This window comes from Lolium rigidum, chromosome 1 (genome assembly GCF_022539505.1).
Source record: "Lolium rigidum isolate FL_2022 chromosome 1, APGP_CSIRO_Lrig_0.1, whole genome shotgun sequence".
Lineage (NCBI taxonomy): Eukaryota > Viridiplantae > Streptophyta > Magnoliopsida > Poales > Poaceae > Lolium > Lolium rigidum.
In genome coordinates, this window is record NC_061508.1 from 14,158,216 (window position 1) to 14,170,045 (window position 11,830).

General features: G+C 47.5%; 1 pseudogene; it reads left to right on the forward strand.

Annotated features, from left to right (window-relative positions):
* Positions 1 to 7,507: 7,507 nt before the first annotated feature.
* Positions 7,508 to 10,917, forward strand: LOC124704390 (annotated as a pseudogene).
* The last annotated feature ends 913 nt before the right edge of the window (positions 10,918 to 11,830 follow it).

An 11,830-nucleotide genomic window follows, 5' to 3' on the forward strand; every position in this document is an offset into this window, starting at 1 on the left:
GGCCCTCGGCGTATGAGGTGCCCGAGATTTTCACCTGGTCGGCACGGCGTTTTCCTCATCCCGCTCGCCCTTTTGCTCATCCCGCTCGCGTTTTTCCTCCTGCCCGCCGCCGCCGCCACCTGCCCGCCGCCGCGTCCACCTGCCCGCCGCCGCGTCCACCTGCCCGCCGCCGCCGCCACCACCTGCCGCTTGCGCCGCCCTCCTCCCATCGCGCCGCCCTCCTCTCGTCGCGCTGCCCCTGGCCCCCGGCCCTCCGATCGCCGCCGCGAGGCCGCGCGGGGCAGAGGGGAACAGCGGCCAAGGATCCCGTCGGAGAGGGGCGGCGCTCGTGCTCCCAGCCTCCCAGGTATACCCGCCGCTTCCGTCCCCGTATCTCTCCAGCTATTGGCATATGCATGATGTATCTAGGAGAAGCAACAAAACTGAAATAGACTTAGTGTTGATTGGAAGAAGGAAGAACAAACAAGCACAGATTGTAGCGTACTAGATGTGTTTTGCTGTGACAACATAAAACATGCCTGTAGTGGTTCTGGATCGTACTAGATGAGGAAGTAATGATCCAGCAAACTGCGTCCCAATAATGTTTATCTTGTGTCAAGAATAAAATAGTCAATTGGAAGAACGAGCTGATCGAACGGAGTTAGAATGTGTTCTTGAAGAGGACCTCAGGAACGATGCAGAAACTCGTGGTGAGTCAGTGGTGGATCTAAAGGACATAGATATGCTCGAGAAGTTACAAGTGGAAGATGATAGCGATGATGAGCCTCCACCCGTCTATCAAAATCCAACTTACTACTCAAAAGATAGTGATAGTGATAGTGGCAAGGAGAAACAAAATGAGATTGACGATGAGATTGATGACGGCTGGTGAGGGTCTTTTATGTGTTTATATTTCAACATGCTTCTTATTTGTTTAGTATCTTTATGCTTAGTATTTATATTTTTTTCAACATGCTTCTTTATTGTTTAGTATCTTTATGCTTAGTATTTATATATTCTTGAACATGCTTCTTAATTGTTTAGTGTCTTTATGCTTACTATTTATATATTTTTCAACATGCTTCTTAATTGTTTTCTCTTTCTCAATGCGGGTGATTGAACAATATGAGCGGCGGCAAGGAGGACTCGTCGAGCTTGCTTAAGAAGATGCAACAACGCAAGAACAATGTTAGAAGGAGTGAGAGGGAACCGCGTCGCAATCCGCGTTACGAGGACTTTGCGGTAGGAGGAGGAGGACGAGGACGAGGACGAGGACGGGGACGAGGTGGTGGAGGTGGAGGTGGCTTGGGAGGAGGTGGAGGTGGAGGTGGAGGTGGAGGTGGAGGTGGCTGGGGAGGACCGGACTTTGAGCCACCACCCTCGGCTTCAGGCGACGTTGCTTCCGGGTTCTTTTTGGAGGGGACGTCTAGAGAGGAGGCGGAGACGGAGTCTAGAGCCGAGGAGGACTCTAGCCGCGGGTTTGAGACTCCGGAGGAGGATGGGCGGCCGAAGGCACTGAAGATTCGTGGGGAAGCGAGAGTCCCCGACGAGAGGAAGGAGCCTAAGACCCATGAGGCGAAGACCCTTATTATTCCTGCTCGGCCCCGAGTAAGTGTACTAATTTGGCAATTTCGATTTTCATGTACTAATGTTTGATTTTCATGTGCTAATGTTTGATTTTCATGTGCAGCAATTGGGTATTTCCTCCGGGGTCAAGGGGCGCCCGCCTAGCAGCATGATTGGAGCTTTGCTTAGGAAGTTACTGGCCGGGCAAGTACTATCCCCTCGGCACTCGTCCCAGCCTGGCGAGAAGAAGCTAGCCACTACTTGGACGGACTACGAGAGTGCCCTCGGCGTAGGCTTCCCGACGGCTGCCGAGGCCGTGATGAGAAAGTTTTGGGTAAGACATATTTTCTCGAGCTTCGTTCATATTTGATGACCCCAATGTTCTAACTCATGAATCTCACAATTGTTTTTTGCATGATTGAAGTGTTTTTATCGTGTGGCGCCCGAGGTTGAGGAGACGGCCGCGAACAGGACTTTGCGGGCGACGTGTGAGAGGTTGACACCGCAGGTGTGGTACAACCAAAGGATCACGTCCGCGGGTCACTTCTGGGCGGAGAGAGGCGAGAGGGTCCATAAGCCGGACATTGTCGGTAAGAATGCTAAGGCCGAGTACGAGATGACGGTGGAGGACTACATGTCGGTGAGTAAAATGTCAATGAGATTCTACATTGCTACTAAGTTGCAATTGCATTAGATTGAGTTGAGTATTGCATTTTCAGGTTATCCCCGATTGGGCCGAGCCGCATGCCGAGGCATGGGAGGAGATGGTTAGGACGAGGTGGCTCAAGATGGACGAGGACTTTGCAGCCGTGGCGAGGCGGAACGCGGAGAACCGAGGCGACGGTGGCACACACTATGGGGGAAACCTCAGCTACGAGCGCTACAAGGGGAAGACGGTATGTATACATTTTATTTTCCGTCAAGTTCAAAGTTGGTACTCACAACATTTCCTTTCGCGATGCAGAGGGCCGCGTTAGGACCCGAGGAGGAGATGTCTGACCTCGAGATATACAACAAGATGCGGCTTAAGAAGCCCGATCTCTCGCAGCCTCAGCCCTCGCTCCCTGAGTACTTCGGCACCTACGCCGAGGACGCCGATAACTACTGCGCGATGGTGAGGCATCGTCACCCGGAGGTGGATGACCCCATGAGCGTGGAGGTCGACGAGGAGTCGTTGGTCCTGTCGTCCGGAGGGTTGCCGCATGGCCGTCTCGCCATGATGAACAAGGCCGTGAAGCATAAGCTCACCACGACCTTCACGCGTCTCAAGGTGGGCCTCACCAAGGACAGCCCCCCTCTCCCGCCTCGTCGCCGGGCTCGGCAACCCGCATACGACGTAAGTTTCTCTCATTTCCATCCTCTTTCCGACTTTCGTTCATACATTGCTAAGTGCTAACGAGACATGAATTTGTGAAATTGTAGCCTGACTTCGAGGCGGCCTACGTGGCCGCTCATCAAGAATATCGGGTGGCCTTCAACCAGCAGCAAGCAGCAGTTCATGGAGTACATGGCATATATACATGTAAGTTCCAACCTTTGTTTTCGCAAATGATGACAAGTCCCACTTTCCCCTAGTTTGATGCTTCATTTCTGCAAAGACCGACATGTAAACTATCTTGCGGGCGTCGATGGTGGCCAATCAAAGCTGGACAGACGATGGATTTAGGGCCGATGCCTCCCTTTCGGGGCCGGCGCCAAACATGCCATCGAAGGAAATTTTCGCTGCGGAGTACTATGGGAGAACAGCGGTAAGTTCTTCGCCAAACCGAATACTACGGCTTTCCTTTGCCTCGCAAATTGCTAACATCCCGGGAACATGTGTGTAGGGAACGGGATGTTCCGGAAACCAGGGTGGTGGGAGGGAGATCACACCGGTTCATCATGGTGGTCCTTCTCCCGGTGGTACTCCCGGTACTTCTCCCGGTACTTCTCCCGGTACTTCTCCCGGTACTTCTCCCGGTCCTTCTCCCGGTGGTTCTTCCGCAGCTTCTACTGGAAGGAATCGGCCCGGGCCGGTGTTTAGCGGCGACGAGCTTCTCTAGTTGTCCCATGTATCTTATGCACACTATTGCACCATGTATGCACACTATGTATGCACTATGGCACTATGTATGCACTCTATGACACTATGTATGCACTTCATGTTATGTGTATTTGCACTTCATGCGATGTTTCTGTGAATTTTATGTGAATTATATGTTCTTTTATATTCTGTCAAATCTGGAAAACGAAGGAAACAACAAAAAACAAAAAAAAACTGGACTAGATGGTCTCTGCTACGCCGACGGGTTTCCCCTCGGGGTAGGGTCGACATGGACCAAATGGTCGGCCCTACGCCGACGGCCACCCTCGGGGTAGCTTGCGCGCGGGCTTCCCAGGCTGCGCCACGTGCCCCCGTATGCCGAGCGCTGCCCTCTCGGCGTAGCCTTGGGCGCGGGCTTCCCAGGTCGCGCCACGTATCGGTGTACGCCGACGGTGCCCCCTCGGCGTAGTGTGCGCCAGGGCTTCGCAGGTCGCGCCACGCGTCCTCGTACGCCGACGGTGCAGCCCTCGGCGTAGCCTTAACGGCCGTCACCTTGACGGTGCCGTGTAGCCACCTGTGCCGACGGCCTGTACGCCGACGGGTGTGGCCAGCCGTCGGCCCACTCCGTCTACGCCGACGGGCGGCGCTACGCCGAGGACCACGTGCGCTGTGCCGAGGCCTACCTTCCCCGACGAGCTACACCGAGGGGCCCCGTTGGCGTAGAGTATGCCGAGGGCGAGGCTGTACTACGCCGAGGGCTGGAGGCCGTCGGCATCTTGGCAGATTCCTGTAGTGATTTGATCAATATAATATGAATTGTAGCTGAAAAAAATTATATCATTAGAAAGTAGAATATCTAAACTTTGTAATGATATATATTTTAAAATACATACCTTGTATTATGTTGGTTAAATTTATGACCTAGAGGCATGGGCCGGTCTTACAATCACGAACGGAGGGATAGCACTTCATCCTCTCAAGTTTTTGCGGAAGCTGACACAACATGGTAGTCGAGTACAAAGACAGAAGGTAAATTCACTTTTATCGATTTTTTGGTAGTCTAGAAACGCCCCACCTTCCTCGCATCAATGTGGTGGAGAAAATATAACCAAATTAAGCTAGGTATAGTTTGATCCGTGGATGTTCTTTTTTTCCAAGCGATCCCTCAGGGATCGATTTTCATTATCTATTGATAACGAAAAACAGAGTTAGTTGTTCTACGATATATGTACAGCTCCAAGCCACGAGAGAGATCGCAGGCAAAAGCTAACCAACAACAGAAACTAACATGGTGGTGGAGGGGGGTGCACCGCATAACTACTGCTAGTGTTTTTGACGGGGAACAACTAGGGGGCTGTTAGATACATACAGGAACTGAGCAAGAGCCAAAGTAACAGTTTTCACCAGCCAGATCATCGGGATCCGCCGCACAAACTCCTCAAAAAGCAACATCTACGTCGAAGAGAACTTTTTCTTCACGCGCCCAGGTCATCAGCGTCATCAGGGACTTCTCCATCAGTTTCCATATCACCTTTTGAATGTGCGGTCAGCCGAGGAACAGCTCCCGTAAAGCTTCGGTGTCCCTTGTCATTTGATCATGTCAACCCAAGCTCTGAAGCTCTGGTTATGTGAGAGATGCCAATGTCGGCAATTGATTTTATCGTTTACTCCTTTGAGGCGCGACTCGCCGCAACTACCCGGGTTCAGTTTTTGCCTCGCTGACTTGGTAGGAGGATGTCAAGGAGTCAACCTTATATAGGAGGGCCTCAGAGTGTTGTTCCATTGCATCTCAAGTGGAAGGGATGCGGCTAGGCATGGCTTGGTTTTGTGACTTTCATCCGGCGTACCTCCCATTGGATCCAACTTTGGGATTTCCTTCTCCCGAAGGATATGCGGAGGACATGGTTTCTGGATGCAACCGGATGGTAGTGGTTGCTCAGGACTTCTTTTTTCAGGCTACTGGGTGGCAGCACATTAATGGATTAGCTAATGGATAGTTTCATCATGTGCCTCATTTTCTTATGGTTGATACATGTTTCGACCTTATCTGATCAGTGATGTATTAACGGAATACTTTTGTACCGATACTTTTTAATAAATGAAAGACTGTATGGCAGAGGCGCCCATATCTAAAAAAAATGGCTTGGTTTTGTGACTTTCATCCGCAAGGGATGGGAAGGTTATCATCTTGTCTTCTGTGCGGCCTCATGGCTTGTGTGGAAATCTGAGCGGCGGCTCCAAGAATCTTTCTCTTCGTGTAGGGTGTCATCTTTGGCTTCTGAGGTTCTTGGTTAGTGCGTGGCTTCGTGGGCCATGGTAGTGATAAGTAGAAATATTGCGGCACAACTAAGCTGCAACGGAGGCTCAGCCATGATGTTGCGACACGGCTAAGAGGCAAAAGTGGTCAGTGATCGATGAGTGAGGATTGGCCTATTCATCTATGTTGGAGTGTGTCATGCCATACTTCTTCAATAACAGTTATGGCTTCTTCCTCTTCAGTTTTGATGGGAGATTGTCTGCTCTTTACATATTGGTGTTTGGATGTACCCCTGGTTGTGATGGGGCTCTCATAGGGAATTCACAAAAGAAAATTGCAAAAAAATTGCAAATAAGAAAGTCCAAATGTCAAAGAGCGAGCTGCCCCTTTCAGGCATGCAACAACGACAAAGGAAGTGGGGGCTACCTCATGCGAAAAAAAAGCCATGCAGCGACCTCTATAAGGAAGATGCTAGATGAGCCAGCACATTCTTATTAGCTTGTAAAGAATACACCAAACCCTGTACTCGTGTCTGCCACAAATCATTACATCCGGTAGAGCAGATACAAAATCCTCTAATGCGATATATTAAAGTTAGAGTCGGTGAGCCCATATCATAAGGTGATCCTAGCATGTCTTGTATGAATTTGGATAGATTAAATTTGTAGTCTGTGGGACCAAATCATAAGCTCTCCAAAAAAAACAAGACTAATGAAGTCATCGCAACGCGCGAACTACCTAGCTGAGTTTGTCAACCTCTGGGCAAGGGTGTTCGCGGTGCAACTAAATGATGGAACCCTGATGATATAACTTGGAAATTCATGGCCTCGGGATTCTACTCGGCGTTGTCAGCCTACAAGGCTCAAGTCGAGCGCATTATCAAGTCATTCATGCCGAGGCGGTTTGGAGAAATTGGGCTCTGCCTAAGTGCAAGCTCTTTGCTTGGCTTATCTTGCAAAACCCGTGTGTGGATGGCCGATTGTCCCTAAAAACGTGCGTGGCCGAATTGTGGTGTGTGCCAACTTTGCAAAAGGGATACCGAAAGCGTGGCCATTCTCCTCTTCAAATGTGGCTACTCTTTGAGGTTTTCGAACTCGATCTTTGCTTCGTTAGGCATCACCATCGTCGACACTTCTTCTTGGAGCAACTTTGATTCGGTCAAACATTGGTGGCTTAACATCGTCCAAAATGGCACTACGAGGAAGTCCTTTGCATCCCTTATCATGCTTACCTCGTGGGAGATTTGGAGTGAGCGCAGCGCTATGGTGTTTCGAAATATTTCTACCATACCGTCCGTTGTTGTAACTAAGATAAAGGGAGAGGCGGCTCTTTCGAATACTACGGATGCTAAGCACTTGGGTTGAATCATGCCGCGAGAGTAATTCCTTATGTTACTGAGCTTGACTCCATCTCGTAACAAATCTTGAACTTCTTCTTAATTAACCAATAGGGCAAAACTTTTGCCCTCCTTAAAAAAAATTCTCGCCAACATCAGCTAGATAGGGACACGTGTACCGCGTGTCACCGGTTCTGCTGAGAAGAAATGTGTTCGGTCTGAGAGCAGGAAGGGCAAGCACGGGGTCAGCGGGGCATAAATAGGTAATTGACACCTAAGGTCTCATCGGTGGTTTGTACGTTCTCCCTTTGATATTCTTCTCAGCTCTGCTCTGCCCTCTGCTCCGATGGCACCAACTGCACAGGCATCTAACGTACAATCTGTCAAATGCGAGCAACTAGCAAGAAAATGCGCGTGCCTCATTTCTAGTTTCTTCACTCCGCAGGTTGTGGCGGCGCCGGGCCAAGAGCGGCACGGCATTGGCGGAGGCAAGCCGGCGGTGAGGTGCCACCCGGCACTATCGTCGGAATCAGCCAAGGTGTCCATCAGGGGCGTGGTGGTTGAGCTGCTCGCGGCCACCGGCAAGGACAAGGGCCTCGTCTCGCTCGGTGTTGGCGACGCCTCCGTGCATGCCTGCTTCCGCCGCGGCGGGGAGTTGGCTGCCGATGCACTCGCCAGCGCTGCCATGTCTGGAGAGTTCAACTCCTACGCGCCACCGTACGGGTTTCCCGCCACGCGCAGGTTAATGTGGATACATGTTCCTATTTTTTTCTAATATAAATAACGTTTTATTATCCTTAAAATTTTAAATATTGCACCCTGCCTCTGCAGAATAAAATGCAAACAGCTGCATAAATCTACATGTCACGATAGTAAAGATAAAATACACAATACAAGTACACATCTAAGAAGCGGTATTGGTAGCGGTATTGGCACCTGTGGTGATGGATGACCTATCCAAAGATTACCCTGCCATCCAGTTCAAGATTTTTTTCCTCGCCTATCCTCTAACTGAGTAGACACCATCGTCAATAAATCATGGTGCTTCACATGTTGTAGAGACGAGGCATAGTTGTAAGAGAATCATTTTTGTTTTTAAAAACTTTGTAATTTCTATATAGCTAAAGCGACCAAATAATGGCAATCGCTCTCACCGTAATATGTAGCTTAAACCTAGAATTCACAGGGAGCTAATTGCCAAATATGTTTATAACGTCAGGTACGTGACGGCGACGGGTAAATGATAGAACCTATCTTGATGCATGTTCCTCTTGATACCAGAGAATCATTGTGGGCCTAGTTCCTGTTGTTTTCAACATCTAGGCCATCTACCAGTTCTTGGAGATCTGCCCACAAGTCAAATTATTTGTTATTGCGTATATTATGTTTTAAATAGGTTATATAAATATCTACATTTAAATTTCAAATTTTGTACATGCAAATATTGTTTTAAAATTTCCTGGTAGACACTGAGTTGGCCGCAAAAACTTACTAATCCCAAGCCAAAGTTCAATAAACTTCCAGGAAATAAATAATGTAAATCTAGACGACCGAAAGAGCTTTCATTCTAAACACCACGCAATCTTATTTTGACAAGATTTCAGCAAGTTTGAAGTTATCGTATCTCATAATTCCCTGAGTCAGGGACTGACTGACTGATTGACGCAAGGACCTTCTGTGTAACAGTGCGGTAGCCGTCCACCTATCTGCCGGAGCTGACTGCCACATCCGGGAGTCAGACGTGTTCATGACAGTCGGAGGTACAGGCGCGATCACAGCCATCACCACGGTGCTCGGCGGTGCTCCAGGGGCAAACATCCTGCTACCGCGACCTGGCTTTCCTCCATACGAGGCAGCTTGCGAGCTTGTAGGTGCCGAACCTCGGTTCTACGACCTCTTGCCCCAGCGAGATTGGGAGGCCGACCTTGCAGCCGTTCACTCCCCTGGCTGATGGTGCCACGGCAGCTATTGTTGTCATCAACCCAAACAATCCTTGTGGAGTGGTTTACTCGGCGCAGCATCTTCTCCAGGTAATCTTCGACCAAGGAAAAAAATAGCGCGCTATAACAAAATAGCGTGGGTCTAAAAATACGCTATTAGCATGCTATAGCGTGCTATTAACGCGAATAGCGCGCTATAGCGCCGAAATAGCGTAGCGTCGGCTCTCCAGATATGCTATAGCATGCTATTAGCGTTGAAATAGCGCGCTATTTTTTTCCATGTCTTCGACCGCATAATCCATAGGCACAACTTGCTCCATTGTAAATCTAAATAAAAATAATTTTCATTGATCAAAAAATCACTCCCCTACTTACAGAACCATGAACTATGAAAAAGTTGCAGCTTCATGTAGAGTTGGTATCGGTCCGTTCGTCTTTAGGATGTTAGGTGTTAATGACATATATTTATAATATGATATCTGTATAATTTTGGATATTTATAAATTGAAGGATTATGAAGGTTGAATCTATTTGCTAGTCTCTTACATCAATCGGTCTATGTTGAACTGGCTAGAGAATGAGCTGTCTCCGAATGAAATACTGACCAACGCTGTAAAACAAATATTTGCTGCATCTCTAAAAGTATCCAGCATTAACTTCATGGGAGCTAGGGCGTGCCAATTTGGCTAGTATGCATTATATTTGAATTGACGCATCACTGATCGCCAATCACATCTCTGTATCTGTAGATTGCTGAAACTGCAAGAGCTTTAGAGATTCCTGTAATAGCAGATGAGGTATGTGCACACATGGTCTTTGGTGGCAGCGAGTTTGTTCCCATGGCATCATATGCACACATTGCACCAGTCATCACCATTGGAGCGATCTCAAAGAGATTCATGTTACCAGGATGGCGTCTCGGTTGGTTGGCTTTCTGTGGCCCTCATGGTACACTCAACCATGTAAGGCACTCATTCTTATCATATTTTTGCACTTTTGGCTATATGCACTCATGTATGCAGATTTATAATTATCTTCCCCTAAAGGTGATAAATGCAACTGAGATGCTACTTAATGTGACTTCAGGACCAGCCTCGATCATTCAGGTCAGAAACTTACCAATAAAGAGCGTTTTACCTATACAAGTTAGTGTGCACTTATTAGGATAATATCTTTCACAGAACAGGCAGCTGTTCCAAAGATTCTTTCGGATGAACATAGCGAGTTCCATCGGAATCTTGTGAACTTGCTAGGGTCTGCTGCAGATGCTTTATACAGAAGACTCAATAAGATCAAAGCTTTGAAATGTTACTCAAAGCCTCACGGTTCAATGTTCATGATGGTTGGTACAAACTTATACTGGTCTAGGTTTTGTATTGATTTATTGTCATGCATTTGAATTGATGATTACAAAATCATGCAGGTTGAAATCAACACTTCACTTCTTGTCGGTGTTGCAAATGACATGGACTTTGCTCAGGAATTGATAAAAGAAGAATCTGTGCTGGTTTTACCTGGTATAATTCACTACATATATATACCATACTTTTATTTATACATTTATATAATTTTTTATCTGCCAGCCAGCCGTTACCAGAACTAAAGATTATGGTGCTATCTGTTCCTTAAGGACTAGTATCATTATCCTTCAGATTTGCAGTTTAATTTTTTTTTATTTCTAGGTTCTGTCCTTGGCTTGAAGAACTGGGTTAGGATATTCTTTGGGGCATCTCTTGGTCTCATAATGGAAGCATGCGACAGGATTGAATCATTTTGTGATAGAAGGGCAGTCCAAGCAAAAGAACAAAAAGGGTGAAAACACCGATAGCGGGACATGGGTACATCCATACAGGGCTACGCATTCGAAGATACCCGATATATATGTACAACATTTCACAAAAGGAGATACACATGAAAACTGCAAGTATATATATGTAAATAATGTGCCGTGTAATAACATATGTATTTGAAGATGTGAGATGAGATCGTAGGGGAATTTGCAATGTCTATCTGTTACCCCATTTTATAGTTCTCGATGAATAAATTGTACTCGGCCCTCATACGAGGCTTTTGTATCTTGCAGGATATGTTAATTTATTCGCACAAATTGACTAGCGCATTTGTGCGTTAGTTCCACTCTAAAATTATCAAGTTCCAAAATAAGTTGATAAATTGTATTCAGAATTACTAAACGAATGAGAGAGAGAGAGCTACACTGGTAGAAAAAGAGGCTTCCGTCCAGCCCCATTAGTCGCGAAAGTATAGGAACCGCGACTAATGGAGTCTTTAGTCGCGGTTCGCCTCCCGAGCCGCGACCAAAGGCCTGGGCCCAGGGTGCTCGGTGGCCAGCTGGTGCACGTGAGGCGCTTCAGTCGCGGTTGGCCAGGCTACTTATAAATTCGAGCTCATGATATTTTTTAAAATACTAGAAAGACATCACTAGTACAAAATATGCCAGTGGCGAGGTGCCACTGCACTAATTTGGCGTCATTGTTAGTACTTAGTAGGTAATGGTGGCGTTGAAGCCTGAACAAACGCCACCAACAAACATGTTCAGCACTGTAAAATTGCGGAAATATTACTTGTATTGATATACTTGCGAAAATATTACTTGTATTGATATACGGTAATTGTTGGTTACATTGTGAGCCTGTTGAGTTGCAGGGCAAGATACAATCTTAAACTACCTAATATACTCTAACCCCCCCCCCCCGCAGTTGGATCGGCCG